The following is a 16,991-nucleotide window of genomic DNA, read 5'->3' on the forward strand; positions in this document are numbered from 1 at the left end:
AATTCAGAAAATGTTCATAAGTTCAAAAAAAGTTCCTGTTATTATCTTTTGTTCACAAATTCATAAAACAATTCTCCATTTTTTATAAAAATGTTAGCATATTTAGAAAAAATGTTCACCTTTCAAATATTGTTCATAATTTTAAAAAAATAGTCAGGTTTTCAAATTTTGTTCACGAGTTTGAAAAAATGTCTCTGTTTCAAAACTCATTCTCAAATTTAGAAAAAATGTTTGTGTTTTCCGCTTTTGTTCGGAAGTTTCAAAAATTGTTTCCTTTTCAAAATTTGTGCACAATTTTCAAAAATGTGTCTGCTTCTAATTTTGTTTGTGAGTTTCAAAAAATGTTCACAAATTTTTAAAAATGTTTTATTTTTCCAATTTAGTTCAGGAGTTTCCAATTTTTTCAGATTTAAAAAATGTTCACGTATCCAATTGGAATTTAAAAATGTTCATCTTCTCTTTTCGTTTTTTCTGCTTATTTTCTCGTGTTCCTTTTTCAGATTTTTATGAATCTTTCACAGTTTTTAAAATTGTTCTTGATGTCATAAAAACTGTTCATGTTTTTAAAAAAATGTTCGAAAATTTAAAAAATGTTTTCGTTTTCATATTTTGTTCTGAGTTTAAAAAAATGTTCTTGTTTCAAAACTTGTTCACAGCTTCCAAAAATATTCGTGTTTCCAAAAAAAATCAGAGTTTTAGAAAATGTTCCCTTTAACAAAAAGTTGTTCACATATTCAAAAATGTTCGTGATTTTAAAGAAGTGTTTAGTTTATCAAAAATTTGATCACATATTCAAAAAAATGGTTTAGCTTTTAATTTTTCTTCCCAAATTTGAAAAGTGTTCTCTTTTAAAGAAAACACTTTTTCAACATAATTTTCGCTTTCGGAATTTGACCAAATGTTTGGATCTACATTGCCTTTAGCTTCGCGCGCCATAGTAAACCGAGAAAGCTTGTCTATCCCGTTGGATAGGCTCGCACGTAAGCAACAGAGGTCCCTTGTTCAATCCCTCCCTCGAGCACTCTCTTTCGGGATTTTTCACTGTGTTACCCCAATGGGCCAGCCCAGCTGGAGTCGCACATGTGCGTCCGCTCGGCAATTTGCCTCAACGAGCGGCGCATAGGAACTCCTGTGCCGGTGGCCCTTGGACTAGATTTAATTCTAGGCTTAGAGCCATAAGTAATATAATCTCTTAGGGAGAGCAATATGGGCTAGGCCACAATATGTCAGGCTGAAAGTATAATAAGGCAAAGATATTTCTGGAGTGAGACACTGAAAGTAGGTCTTGACTCTTGAATGTTACACTGTGCTAGCAAAAGGCTTCTGAGTGTCACAAAAGTGCAAACCAAGACCCTAGTGAAAATAACCAAATCATGTCACAACAGAGGGCTTATACATCTGATCGGGTCACTCGATTACTACATATTCCCTTGGGGCATCATACTAACTCTACTAATTAATTTTCCATACAAGCACTCATATATAACATACACCACCGGTTCTTCATATGCAAGTACACGTTAATAAATCAGAATTATATTAAACAACACAAACATGGGTCATCATCGCCCCCCTGAGAGACCGGAGAATGTGCCGATGCTCGTCGTTAGGTCAGGAAATCCTCTGGTTTGCATCACGTTGACGTTGTTGATATGTGTGGGTGCTAGCTCTGGTAGCGCGGTCTCTCCCTCGAGGTACTCCATGACTTGTTTCATGCTAGGCCTCGCACTGGGCAACGGATGCAAGCACAAGAGCCCTAGCTTCAGCACCATGCTGGCCTTGTCCTTGTCATAGTTACCATGGAACCTTGTGTCCATAGTTTGCAAGAGGGTTCCATTGTGGCAATGCTCGCGTACCCAATCCACCAGCATGATGTGTTCGTCTTTGGAGTCTTGCTTAATGGGCCTCTGTCCACATGCTACCTCAAGAAGGAATGTGCCGAAAGCATAAACATCCGTAAGAGGAGAAGCCTTGCCCGAGCGTAGCAACTCTGGGGCTAGTAACCCATGGTGCCAACCACATGTGTGGTTTGTAGATCGGTACCATGATCATATAACCTTGCAAGGCCAAAATCACCGAGCCGTCCATTCATTTCACCATCAAGGAGCACATTGCTTGCTTTTATGTCTCTATGAATGACAACTTTTTCCCATTTCTCGTGTAGATACCACAAGCCACATGCTATCCCATTGATGATGCCAAACCTCTGGGTCCAGTCAAGCGTCGGCTTGTCCTCTCCACAATGCAGGTACTTATCAAGACTACCATTCGGCATGTACTCGTACACCAGAATGAGCTCATGTTCACGCCGGCAATATCCAAGCAACTGCACTAGGTAGCGGTGTCGAAGGCGGCCAATACTTGCGACCTCGGCGATGAACTCCTTCATGCCCTGCCTTGACTCATGGGACACTTTCTTCACGGCTATCTCCACGTTGGATACGGGGAGTACTCCTTTGTACACTTTCCCAAAGCCTCCTTCGCCCAAGAGGTTCTTGTTCTTGAATCCTTCCGTAGCATGGTACAGGTCCTTGTACGAGAACCGATGTGGCCCGAACTCCACCTCCCAATCCTCTCGCAGCTCAGCGTACCTCCGATGCCTTCGTACGAGAAGGGTGATGGCGGTTCCTACAGCTGCGATGAACACTGCGGTGGCAATCGGAAGGACGATCTGCTAGACTTTGGATCGAGCCTCCTGACGACCACGAAACAACTTGGGCAAATTTGTGATGTTGATTGCCGGGGCAGGGCCATCCACGCCAAAGCTCCAACCAAGCACGGAGTAGTGTGTGCTGAGTGAGCCAGATGAGCCGGAGAAGCCAACAAAAGACGGGTCCTCCAGCACATCGGAGAGGTTGGTGATGGCGGTGAACAATGGCCTGCGAGGCTTGGCAGCACCGAGGGGAGCCAAGGTCGACACGATCTGTGTGATCTGTGCATCATATTCGATCCACAGTTGCATCGGATCCCCACTATTCAGAGATAAGTTTGTGAAGCTACCAGTCTTGTCATCATAGAAACCAGCCGTGTGGGCTTCAATGGAGACTAACCAGTTGACGTCGATGCCCACATGGTTGCTATCTATGTCCTTGAACTCCCCGTTGCCAAAGGTGTCGAGCTCAGCCACGAAGATGCGGTTGTCGGGGCGGCCGTTGGTCGAGGCGTTGAAGAGGCCCAGGAAACTGCCCGGCATGGCGCCGGAGAAGTTCCTGCCGGGGGCCACGAAGAAGGCCATGCCGCCGCTGCTCTCCTTGACGAACTCGGACTGGACGGCGAAGACGAAGGAGAGCGAGAAGGATCGCACCGTGCCGCCGGCGCCGGGACGGAAACGCAAGGGAGCCCGGTGGAACGCGTAGCCTATGATGTCGGAGCTGTTGGTCAGCTGGAGGAGCCCGCTGGGTTGGACCACGGCGGAGCCGTCGAGGGTGATATCGGCTCCCTGGAAGCCGGAGTAGACGAACGACTGCGCCTGCGCAGCAGTGCAGAGAGCTACATAATTCGGGTCAAGGGAGAGGATCGTGAGGCACAGGGAGTACGCAAGGATGGATCTATGCAGCTTGGCGGCCAGGTCTACTGCTAGGCTGCAAATAGGTACGTGGTGGGGAAGTGAGAAAAGTTGTTTGCAGTATTCGGCTACTACACACGTACAAGTACCAACACAGTTTATATTATTGGAGGGTTAGCTTGCCAAAGTCAAGTGTATGATGCGACCATGCGACATAATATGCTATCTGAATGCGTGGCCTGATAATGACAAGCATGAGATAATAAATTTTCTCGACATTTTTACCTTTTTGTTGAATGGAGACCGCAATAAGTTAACATGCGATGCGACTACGGAATTTGTCAGCGCAGCCTCCAGTTCAGAACAAAATGACGCATGGCAGCAAGCCTTTTCAATGGCACGGTATAAGAGAACAGATCAGCCACATATTGCGTGTGATTTAAGGTGTTGCAAGCAATCACTCACTCCTCACGACAAGTGCTATATTTAACTGCAGAAAACAAAGTACTAGGACTATTGGGCCTTTCATCCCGTCTTTATCCGTAGAACTTTCTCGGCCAATCCGGTCTCGCACCGCACAACTTCACCCAACCAAAATATACACTGTTGTTCTTAATTTCTATCACCAGTACGTCCAATCCACCCAATCCAAGTGGCATGAAGAACAAGTGTCATACTTTTGAAAAGACTGTAGTCTTTATTATTTTTCTGTTTGCTAACAGTAATCTTGAGGCTCGGCTGCTCCTTTGGTATGACCCATACAAGGGGGTGCTGTTACAAGTCAACCTCTGATCTCCCTCTTGCCTCCTATATTCTATGGCCCTATTGGCTATTTTAGAGTTGGAGAGGGAGAGTCCCATGCAGTACCACAGTTCTTTGAAATGAGCGAAAGCAGTAATTTGAAATAAGTGAAATCAGTTTTTTAAAATGAGCGGAATCACTATTTTGAATTGAATAAAATTAGTATTTTTTAAATGAGTGAAGTCACTTTTTTAAATGAGTGATATCATTATTTTGAATTGTGTGAAATCAATATTTTTTGAAATGAGTGACAGTGAGTGAAATTAGTTTTTCAAATGAGTGAAATTTATTTCCAAATGAGTAAATAAACGAGTGAAATCAGTTTTTCAGAATGAGCTAAATCAGCTTTTAAGAAATGGGTGAAATTAGTTTTTGAATTGAGTGAAATTAGTTTACGAAATGAGTGAAACTGGTTTTTTGAAATGATAGAAATCATTTTATATGAAGCAGATTTCAGTGTGAAATATGTGGATCTTGTTAATTATTTCAAAAACGTGAAACTGATTATCTGGAAAATGTAAAACTAATTCTTTCAAATCCGTTTTTAAAATTACTGAAATTATATTGTTTTAGTCAAATCATACTTTTGAAGTATGATATTTGTGAATCTGCTCATTTCAATGTCTCAAACTGGTGTTCTTGAAATATATTTCCCCAATATCATATTTCAATTTCACGTATAAATCAGGAATATTAGTTTTGCACACTAAAGTATGCATCTTCGCAAATTTCAAATTTCAATTTCAATGAAACAAGTAGCTTCATTGTGAAATAAAACTAAAGTTAAAATATGATTGATACTTCAAAATAATAAAAATATATCCAAAGCAGTTGTATTTTAAAGATCTTGTGGGCCTTAATAATTCAAATATGTAAAAAACTATTACTCTTTTGGAAATTTCGGTTAAAAAGTTGTGAGCAATTCAAAATGTTAGAAATGAAAATAAAAGGCAAGTCTTTAGTTTGGAGACAAAGTCTAGTGTGTGTGCAACCACCCACCCATCGCTCCACTCTCGTACGCTTCGCCAACAACCATCCTGACAAAGAGTTGTGCATGTCTGGGCATATTTTAGTGTATACTCTAGCACTAGTAGAAAACAGGGCATTTGTCCCGGTTTGTAAGGGCCTTTACTCCCGGTTCTAACACAAACCGGGACTAAAGGTCGCGGCCACGTGGAGCTCCACCTTTAGTCCCGGTTGGTAACACCAACCGGGACTAAAGAAAATTTTGTGATTTTTTTTAAAAAAAATTGAATTTTTTGAATTTTTTTATTTTCAAATTTCTGAATTATTTTAACCTCTAATCTCTAATCACCACCCCTCATCACTACTCAATTTATCCTCTAATCTCTAATCACCCATCATCATTCCAAATCATCTAACTTCCCGAACGGTCACCCATCCTCCAACTCCCCCAGACTGAGCACGCTTAACTTTCGGGTTCTATTCTCCCTCGTTGCCAAGTCTGCACTTGTTGTTTTCCTGACAATAGTAAGATGTCAATCCTATTAACCCTCAGGAATTTTGCTTGAGCATGAAGTGACACATTTCACTGTTTGAGTTTGAAACTATTGTTTTAAAAAACAATAATTATTTAGTAACACTAATATTTCTTGAATAATTAGTTTGACCATTGTTTGACCACAGTTTGACCAGATTTGACCAAAATTCAAAATAACTGAAATAATTATTTAGTAACACTAATATTCTAGAATAATTAGTTTGACCATTGTTTGACCACAGTTTGAATTTTTTTCGATTTTTTTCACTCTAGATCTTAAAAGCCCCGTAAATTTTTTTCTGTTAGGTTTTTGAGGATTTTGAAAATGTTTAACGGGTTCCCCTTGTTAAATTTGGATGCAACTTTTCGAGTAGATGATTTTTCATATAAAAAACTTTTTCATCCGAGAGTTATGCCCATTTTACTAAATTCTAGAGAGATTTTGCAAATAAAGTCAAAATTCACATTTGCAAATTTTCCCAACAACTAGACCACATATCACATGGGAAACTTATTTTCTTTTATTGTTTTGACATTTTCATCATTTTCTTCTATTTTTTTTAAACTGAAAAGGCGATCCACGGGGGGGGGGGGGGTGAAAATGAGACCTTTAGTACCGGATCGTGCCATGAATCGGTACTAATGCCTCAAACCCCATTAGTACCGGTTGGTGGCTCGAACCGGGACTAAAGGTCTAACCTTTAGTACCGGTTGATGCCACGAACCGGTTCTAATGGGCATCACACCCTTTAGTCCCGGTTCGTGGCACCAACCGGGACTAAAAGGTCCAGACGAACCAGGACAAATGGCCCACGTGGCCCCTGGGCGCACGAAGCGGGACTAATGCCCCCATTAGTCCCGGTTCTAGACTGAACCGGGACTAGTGGGCTAACCCGGCCTCGACCAAAGCCCTCTTTTCTACTAGTGTAGCAAAATATTTCGCATCTTTATACCGCAAATCACTGCACCAATCTTGATGCTAAGTCGGATGGTGGATCACTAGTAGAAAACAGGGCTAACGTTTGGGTCTGGCCAGCCCATTAGTCCCGGTTCTTCAAGAACCGGGACCCATGGGGGGTATTAAACCCGGTTCGTGAGCCCAGGGGGGCGGCCGGGGCCTCGTGGGCATTGGTCCCGGCCCGTGTGGAACCATTTGTCCTGGTTCAAGCCACGAACCGGGACCAATGGTCCTCGCTCCTGGCCCACAACCATTGGTCCCGGTTCGTGGCTTGAACCGGGACAGAAGGGGTGGCTTTAGTCCCGGTTCATGCCACGAACCGGGACAAATAAGGGAGCGTTTGGATCCCTTGCCAGTTTACCTTGCTAGGCAAGGCTAGCCTTGCCGATGAAGGCTAGCCAAATTGGCTCGCTCGCTCCAGCATAGAAAAACCTGGAAACTGTGGGCAACGAGGTAAGCTCGCTTAGGAACCAAATCGACCTCTTCCTTGCCAGGCCAGGCTGAGCAAGCCCTTGCCCAAGAACCAAACGAGCCCTAACTTGCCTATATATACCCACCGCTGCGGCAGAGCACTCCAGAGTGTTCTGTTTTGTCAAGCCGACGAGGGTAGGGCATTTGGGTGCTCTAGTTCACTTCCTATGCACATGAGGTGTTCGATGAAATGCCCGAGCCACACTAGTTAAGCTTTCTGCTCTCGAAACTTGACCTCCGAGCTTCATTTTCAATGAGATTTGTCTAGATTTAGCGATCCGTCACGCCCCGTCCCCACCCCGTCTTCACCGCCATCAATCGCCCGCGCCGATCTCGTCGTCAGCACCACCGTGGTGAACCTCTTGTTCTTATCTTCTTTCTGAAAGAAAAAAATTCTGACTTCAGATAGATACTTGCTAATTTTCTTACTTTTATTATTCCTTGTTATTATATAGTGCGATGGTTTTGGTATCCACCCCCGTCGGCCCTCGTCCTGTCTATGATTCAGATGTGGTATATATATTATCTTTTCATGACTATTTGGTTCATTTATTGTTTATGACAATTATGCCGACCAATGTGACATAGATTTTATTTATCTAGGAGGTTGTTGAACTGGAAATTCCAACCAACCCTATTGTCGAGAGGTTAAATTTAGTTGAAGAAGAAAACAAGTACTTCAAGAAAAAATAAGAAAAATTGAGGAGGAGAAGATGATATTGGAGTTGCATATTGCGGATGTCATCGATGATCACAAGATCAAGATGGATGCAATGCGGTTGAAGATTAAAAAGATTAGAAAATATGCCATTCATACTGAGGCTTGGTATCATTATGCAGTTGGATCAGTTGTTACCTTGGTTGCGGTTATGATCGCATTTGTTTTTGCATTGAAATGTTTTACATAATTTCAATGTATGGTTTAATTAGATGCTCTGGAGAGCTATATGTTGTTCAATGAGAACTATGTATGTACTTTGGTTTTAATGCTCTGGAGAACTATGTATGTACTTTGGTTTTAGAGTTCATTTCAAATGCTTTTCAACTTCATGGTCTTATAGCTCAAAATAATCAGTAAATGCATGAAAAATAACAAATGTAGTCAGAAAGGGTTGTAAATTGATGATGTGGCTTTGAATGGTGCATTTTGAATACAGAAAAACAAGGGAGTTCAAATAAGTTCAAAAAAATGAAATCCCTTTATAACAGACGAGTTTCCGTATGAAACCCTCATACTTCGAAAGAGATTGTCCATTTTGTATACGAAGTGCATCCAGTTTTTGCCGTAACCCTCTCTACTTTCTCGCACATGCTATGTGGGTGAAATGTTGATACCATGCCAACTTGGAACCTTTTCAGAGCTCATTTCAAATGCTTTTCAATTTCATAGTCTTATAGCTCAAAATAATTAGTAAATGCATGAAAAATAACAAATGAAGTCAGAAAGGGTTGTAATTGATGATGTGGCTTTGAATGGTGCATTTTGAACACAGAAAAACAAGGGGGTTCAAATAAGTTAAAAAAAATGAAATCCCTTTGTAACAGACGAGTTTCCGTATGAAACCTTGATACATCGAAAGAGATTGTCCGTTTTGTACATGAAGTGTATCCAGTTTTTGCCGTAAGCCTCTCTACTTTCTCGCACATGCTATGTGGGTGAAATGATGATACCATGCCAACGAACCTTTTCAGAGTTCATTTCAAATGCTTTTCAATTTCATGGTCTTATAGCTCAAAATAATCAGTAAATGCATGAAAAATAACAAATGAAGTCAGAAAGGGTTGTAAATTGATGATGTGGCTTTGAATGGTGCATTTTGAACACAGAAAAACAAGGGAGTTCAAATAAGTTCAAAAAAATGAAATCCCTTTGTAACAGGCGAGTTTCCGTATGAAACCCTGATACTTCGAAAGAGATTGTCCGTTTTGTACACGAAGTGCATCCAGTTTTTGCCGTAACCCTCTCTACTTTCTCGCACATGCTATGTGGGTGGAATGATGATACCATGCCAACTTGGAACCTTTCCAGAGTTCATTTCAAATGCTTTTCAATTTCATGGTCTTATAGCTCAAAATAATCAGTAAATGAATGAAAAATAACAAATGAAGTCAGAAAGGGTTGTAAATTGATGATGTGGCTTTGAATGGTGCATTTTGAACACAGAAAAACAAAGCGGGTTCAAATAAGTTCAAAAAATGAAATCCCTTTGTAATAGACGAGTTTCCGTAGGAAACCCTGATACTTCGAAAGTCGCACATGCTATGATGATACCATGCCAACTTGGAACAGGAGAGTTTCCGTATGAAACCCTGATACTTCGAAAGAGATTGTCCGTTTTGTACACGAAGTGCATCCAGTTTTTGCCGTAACCCTCTCTACTTTCTCGCACATGCTATGTGGGTGGAATGATGATACCATGCCAACTTGGAACCTTTCCAGAGTTCATTTCAAATGCTTTTCAATTTCATGGTCTTATAGCTCAAAATAATCAGTAAATGAATGAAAAATAACAAATGAAGTCAGAAAGGGTTGTAAATTGATGATGTGGCTTTGAATGGTGCATTTTGAACACAAAAAAACAAAGCGGGTTCAAATAAGTTCAAAAAATGAAATCCCTTTGTAATAGACGAGTTTCCGTATGAAACCCTGATACTTCGAAAGAGATTGCCCGTTTTGTACACGAAGTGCATCCAGTTTTTGCCGTAAGCCTCTCTACTTTCTCGCACATGCTATGTGGGTGAAATGATGATACCATGCCAACTTGGAACCTTTTCATAGTTCATTTCAAATGCTTGTCAATTTCATGGTCTTATAGCTCAAAATAATCAGTAAATGCATGAAAAATAACAAATGAAGTCAGAAAGGGTTGTAAATTGATGATGTGGCTTTGAGTGGTGCATTTTGAACACAGAAAAACAAGGGAGTTCAAATAAGTTAAAAAAATGAAATCCCTTTGTAACAGACGAGTTTCCGTATGAAACCCTGATACTTCGAAAGAGATTGTCCATTTTGTACACGAAGTGCCTCCAGTTTTTGTCGTAAGCCTCTGTACTTTCTTGCACATGCTATGTGGGTGAAATGATGATACCATGCCAACTTGGAACCTTTTCAGAGTTCATTTCAAATGCTTTTCAATTTCATGGTTTTATAGCTCAAAATAATCAGTAAATGCATGAAAAATAACAAATGAAGTAAGAAACAAAATAAAATAAAATAAATAAGCAATTTGAAACAAAATAATATAAACTTTAATAAAATAAATAAGTAGAAACAAAAAAAACTTTAATAACATAAATAAAATTTATGAAACTAAAATTATCAAAGTATTTTCTGTTCAAAACATCATAAGGAACCTCTAGTATTATTGAAACTAAAATTATATAAAATTGATGCAACTAAAATTATCAAAGTATTTTCTGTTCAAAATCATTAAAAGCAAAAAGAACTTTCATAAAGAACTTTTTTTGTTAGAAACTTTAATAGCAAAAAGAATTATCATAAAATAAAATTAATAAGTAATTATAAACAAAATAAAATAAAATAAATAAGTATTTTGTTGTAAATAGAAACAAAACAAAATAAATAAAGCAAAAAAGAAAACTGGGAAAAAATATAAAAATTGCCACCAACTGGGCCACCACGGCCTGAATACGACTAGAAACCAATCCATGGGACAAGATTCAGGCCCGAAGTAGGCCCAGAAGGCCCAACAGGCATAGCAGTAGCAAGTAGGCCCGTAAGCCTGTAGTGGAGAGGAGCTCGAGAGGGGTGCGGTAGTGGGGCTTATAAACCACTGCGCGCCCCTCTCAACTAGCGAGGTGGGACTAAACATTGGCCGTGACGCGGGCAGCACAGGGGCCTTTGGTCCCGGTTGGTGGCACCAACCGGGACTAAAGGGGGTGCATTGGTACCGGTTCGTGGCCCCAAACGGTACCAATGCCCACCCTTTAGTCCAGGTTGGTGCCACCAACCGGGACCAAAGGCATCTGCTTCCCACCCTTTGGGCTGCTGAAAAGAGACCTTTGGTCCCGGTTGGTGCCAGGGGGGCATTGGTCCCAGTTGGTGGCACCAACTAGGACTAAAGGCCTAGCTATATAAGTTCACACTTAGGAATTTTCCACTCTCATCTCGCAGTTGCCGCCCCCGACGACGCCGACGACATCGACGCCGACAGGCTGCCCCGCCGTCGCCCGCCGGCCCCGCCATCGCCGTCGCTGTCGCCGTTGCCCACGCCCTCGCCGTCGCCCGCTCCCATGCCCCGACGTGCGCCGCCCCAACGCGCGCCGCCCCGGCCCGCCCCCGTTGTCTCCGTCGCTGTCGCCCCTACCCCACCCACATCTTTGTTGTCGCCCCCGCCTTCGCCTCGCCCGCCGTCGCCTCGCCCGCTTCCCTGCCCCGACGCACGCCGCCCCGGCCCGCCCCCGTCGTCTCCGTCGCTGTTACCCCCTACCCTGCCCCCGTAGTCGCCGTCGTCGTCGCCGTCCTCCTCATTTGGTCTGGCCGGCGCATCATTTTTTTCATTTATATATATGCTTATTTTTTTCATATGTATATGCTTGTTTTTTCATATATATGATTATATATATGCTTGTTATCATAATTGTTTTTGTTCATATATATATGATGATTTTTTTATAGAATATGATGTTTTTTTCATAGATGATCACATATATATATGATGTATGCATGGATGTGGATGGAATATATGATATTTTTTGTTCATAGAACATGATGTTTTTATTCATAGTTTGTTTTGTTCATGAGAGAGGCGGGGACGTCGAGGGATCATATATGTAATTTTTTCAGAATATTCTATCGTGCATAGACCGATTTTAGACCACGGCATAGGAAAAAAGAAAATAAAAGAAGAGGAAGAAAGAAGAAGAGGAGAAATAAATAAGAAGAGGAAAAATAAAGAAAAAGATGAGGAGAAGAAGAAAGGAATAGAGGAGAAAGAAGAAGAAAAATAGAATTCTATTTTTCTTCTTCTTTCTCCTCTATTCCTTTCTTCTTCTCCTTTTTTTCTTCTTTTTTTTCTTCGATTGCTTCTCTTCTATTCCTTTCTTCTTCTCCTCTTTTTATTTCTTCTTTTGTCTTCTTATTTTTTATCGGGTATGTAGTTGTTGATATACCCCCTCCCGATAACTTCAACATGAGAGGGGGGGTCGATATACCCCCTCCCCGATAACATTATTTTCCCATGTATGTATGTCGCGTCGTTGTCGATATAACCCCCTCCCGGATAACTTCGACATGAGGGGCGGTCGATATATATACCCCCTCTCGACCGTGATAACTTATACCACGGGAGCACCCCCCTCGGCCCTCTCGCTCAACCAAAACTCTCAAGGCCACCCAAATTTACCAAGTTAAAAGAGTGTTGTCGTCGAGGCCACCCGAAACCCTTGAAGCGTTGTGTCGAGGCCACCCCAAACCCTTGAAGCGTTGTCTAGGCCACCCCCAAACCCTAGAGAAGCAGCGTCGAGGCCACTAATATGATTCCTTATTATGATTAGCTAGCTAGTTCTACGTTCGCCACTAATATATATCCATCTGTCATGTTTGAATAATAATTGACATGTTGTAAATATTTGCAGAAACTATGGAGCACCCCCGAGCCGAAGCAATAGAAGACATGTTGGGGGACATAATCGCACTAGGAAGTGATGTCGTTGCGTCGTTTCTCAACGACACTGATGGTCAGGAAGGACGGGGTAGTGAAGAAGGCTATGATTATGATGGCTCCGGTGACCCAATGGAGGTACAAGAAGGAGACCGTGATGACGGCTCCGGTGACCGGACCGAGTCCGGCCAGGTATATATATATTAGTTAAGCCCATGATGACTAGTTAATTGATGCATTCATTGTTTCATATGTACACATATTAATTAACTCTCGTCTTTCTTATTTTCTCTAGCCCTCCGGATCGAGCTCAACTTCGATAAAGAAACGAGGCCCAAAGAAAAAGTTGCGCTCGGATGAAAGGTTTGAGATCACAGCAATCGCGCGCGATGGCAAGCCGATTGAACCCATCCAGACAAGGGATGCATTTCATGCTCAGTGCGGGGTTCTTGTTAGGGACAAGATCCCGATCAGTATCCAGCAATGGTTAAAGCCAAAGAAGAAAGACTCCGAGGTGTCTTATGTCTCCGATATGCGGAAATAATATCTTTGGACAACGCTTAAGGCAAATTTCACCCTACCACCAAAGGAGGATCCGGAGAAGCCAGTTAAAGAGCAATTAATCAAGTGTCATGCTCTTAAGAAGATGGCAGAACTATTCAGGAGGTGGAAGAATGAGCTGAAAACGTTTGTCAACAAAAAAGAGACACCAGAATTCATCGGAAAGTATGAGAAGATCAGAGATCAATGGCCCGCATTTGTGGCCCACAAGACATCGGAAAAGAGTAAGAAGATGTCAGCGACAAACAAGATTAATGTTGCGAAGAAGAAGCATCACCATCGCACGGGGTCAGGTGGTTACGTCAAAGCCCGACCTTTGTGGGACAAGGTTGAGAATGACCTGATTGCTAAAGGGGTCGAACCAGAGACATTGAACTGGCCAGACTGTTGCCGGACTTGGTTCTTCGGGGTTGGCGGAACCTTGGACCCTGTATCAGGGAAGTGCATTTGGACGGAACAGCAACTGCGAATACCCGTCAGGAGGCTTCAGGAGTATATCGAGAAAGCGCAGCAAGGGACGTTTGCTCCAGACAGAGAGAACGACGAGCTCACAATAGCCCTCGGGAATCCTGAGCACCCTGGACGGACACGAGGCACGCTAGGGTCCCTTCCGTGGAAGGCTGGGTTTTCGGACGCAGGGGGTTACAAAACCCAGGAGAGGAGGAAGAAAGTGGAGCATAGCCAACTGCAGGCGCTACACGAAAGGGTACAAGGGCTAGAGGAATGAGAAGAAGATCGCAGCAAACGACATGCCGAAGCTTCCCCTGAAGCTACCCCGCCATCTCAGCGGAGAAGCAACGTGGCTTCCGCTGAGCAGACTTAGCAGCTGGAGCCTGTCTTCACGGCTCCTGCTAGCTACCCCATGGATGCTATCACGGAGTCTCAGCATTGCCACCTTATGACCTGATGGATGACATTGAAAGTCAAGGCGGTTGTTGGCTCTGTTATACCTAATGAACCTGGCTCAACCTACCATGGCCAGCCGATTCCAGAAAGATATGCTAGGGTGATGGTGGATCAAATAACAGACGGATTTGAGGACCTTGAGCTTGACCACCCTACGGGTGAAGGGGAGATTCGGCTGGATTCTTCTCTGAAGACTCCATGCCTATGGCGGAAGGAGCTCATCAACCTTCTGAACTGACGCCTCCGCCTCCTCCTCCTCCTCCGGCGAGTCAGGGCACTCCGCCTCCTCCTCCGCCTCCTCCGGCGAGTGATCAAGGCACTCAGCCTCCTTCTCCGACGCGTGGCGGCACTCCGCCTCCTTCTCCGCCTGCGCCGACGTGCCCGAGCAGCCAGCTGCCTCCTCCTTATCCGCCTCGTCAACAAGGGCGGAAGAGACCCGCCGCCGCTCCGGCTGGTCCGGCGCGTCGTCCTTCTCCTCTGCCTCGTAAGAAAGGAAAAATAGCCGCAGCCGCTCCGTTTGCTCCGACGTCTAGCAGTACAGCCAGAGGCAGGCAATACATATACTGTCCTTCTCTGAAGACTCCAGAAAAGTTACCATACGAGAGGAGCCAGGAGGAAAATGCGAAGATCGTGCAAGCCAAAGTGACCAACTTCTTTGAAGGGGTCAAAGCAAAGAAAAATCCACCTCCGGAGGAGAAGATAGATCCGGTAAAAGCGAAGCGTACTCTGGCTGCCCTGACGAAACCACCAAAGTCTCCGGTGAAAGACAACTATGAGCGCATTCTTACAAAGTCATTTATCGAAGCGGAGCGGTCGGGAAGTATTGTTAGTGCTCAAAGGTTAGCAGAACGACGAGCTGGGAAAAAAGTTTCCCAGCTCGGCGAACAAGCGAACCAATCGTTGCCCCTGCTCCAGGTGTCTAGCGTCGTCGCGAATCATCCAGGCGGGATGGTGCCCGGTTATAACGATCTTGGAGATTACCTGCTCGAGATGCACATTTTGATTTCTTGGAGGTGGACGAACACAGATACGTGTACGGGAAGCCTCTCGTCAAAGATGAAAAATCTCTAACAACGATGATGCGAAGATTCCATGATTGGTATACGAAAACCTGCAGAGAGTCTGAGGAGAGGAATATTTTGACGCTCAGAGTTAAAGAGGAGCATGACCTCATTGGAATTGAACTGTTGAATGTTTCATTTGAGGAGTTCTTCGAGTTTTTCAATTTAATGGCCCTCGATAAGTTAATGATCACTTGCTACTGCCTGTAAGTAGTATTACTTCTGTCATTAAGTCTCTATATATAGGTCAGCTCTTTCATTGCATGTATTTTTAATTATTCTCACTATATTATGCATATTGAAGATCGCTGAATTGAAGAAAAGACAAATCGGTGATATTGGGTTCATTAACACAAATCTCATAGATGCATATATGGTTAAATTTCAGGCCAAAGATACCGAGGCCAAGCTGATAAAATCGTTTATATTAAATCAAAACAAAGCTATAGTACTCTTCCCTTACGCATTCGAGTGAGTGTTATTGTCTTGTGCATATTCGGTTTCCCTTATTAGTCGAGATTATAGTAATGTAATTGATGAGTTATGCATGCGTGCGCAGATTTCACTATATTCTCCTAGAGATTAAGCTTGAGCAGGGACTAGTAACCATCTTAGACTCGAGACGAGAAGATCCCAAGAAGTACGCGGACATGACTGAAATACTAGACAAGTAAGTTAAATCGATCATTATCGCACCATATCGGCAACTTCAATTTGTTCATTTCCTGATATCAAGTAATTGTTTTCTTTGTCTGGCAGGGTTTGGAATAAATTCACCTCAAAAACTCCGGGACTGCTGAAGAAACTGCAATTTAGACACCCAAAAGTAAGTACTATAGTAGCATATATGTTCCACGCATCTCCTAGTGATTCAAGCGCTAGTTTCATCAATACCATTTAGCATGCTTGCTAATTATTAGTTTGATTGACCTCTATTTCTTGTAAAGTGGTTGTGGCAGGAAGAAGGGAACAATTACTGTGGATACTACATTTGCGAGTCCATCCGCCACACGACCTGTGAGCGGGGCTACTCCGACAAACAATATGAAGTGCGTAAATGATTATATTCACAATTTTATTTTATTACCATCATTTGTGTTCAGTTTCATTTATTCATTTATGTGTATTGACCCCCTTCTTCAAATTAGATATTTCGGATGCGGGATGAACTCCTACCACCAGATCGTATGCGAGGAATTCAAGAGGAATTGGCGGCATTCTTTCTTGACCACGTGATCGCTAAAGACGGAGAATACCATATGGACCCTGATGCGTTCAATTTTAATTAGGAGATTATATTGTAAAAGATACTTATATTGTATATATGTAGCCAGTAGCGTCGGATAGATATACGAGAACTTGTTGTTCGACCAATCTCTCAGAGAAGGAGAGGTGATCGATATCATTTCTCTTTGTATGCATCTGTTCATGATGATCTTCTGTTTCCTTCATTTGCTTAACTAGCTAGCGTGTCTAGTCCTCTCTATACTATAGTACATAGCATCGACCAAGCACGAAGATAAGAGAGGACACTTCTCTCTATTAATTAGCTAGCTAACACAATATATGAAACACCTAAATTAACACCCCCCCCCCCCAAAAA

At 42.7% G+C, this 16,991-nt stretch overlaps 1 pseudogene; it reads right to left on the minus strand.

Moving 5' to 3' along the window:
- Nucleotides 1–1,562: 1,562 nt before the first annotated feature.
- The window catches only part of LOC123039101 (L-type lectin-domain containing receptor kinase SIT2-like), a 22,323-nt pseudogene continuing 6,894 nt past the window's right edge, over nt 1,563–16,991 (minus strand).

This window comes from Triticum aestivum, chromosome 2B, assembly GCF_018294505.1.
Source record: "Triticum aestivum cultivar Chinese Spring chromosome 2B, IWGSC CS RefSeq v2.1, whole genome shotgun sequence".
NCBI lineage: Eukaryota > Viridiplantae > Streptophyta > Magnoliopsida > Poales > Poaceae > Triticum > Triticum aestivum.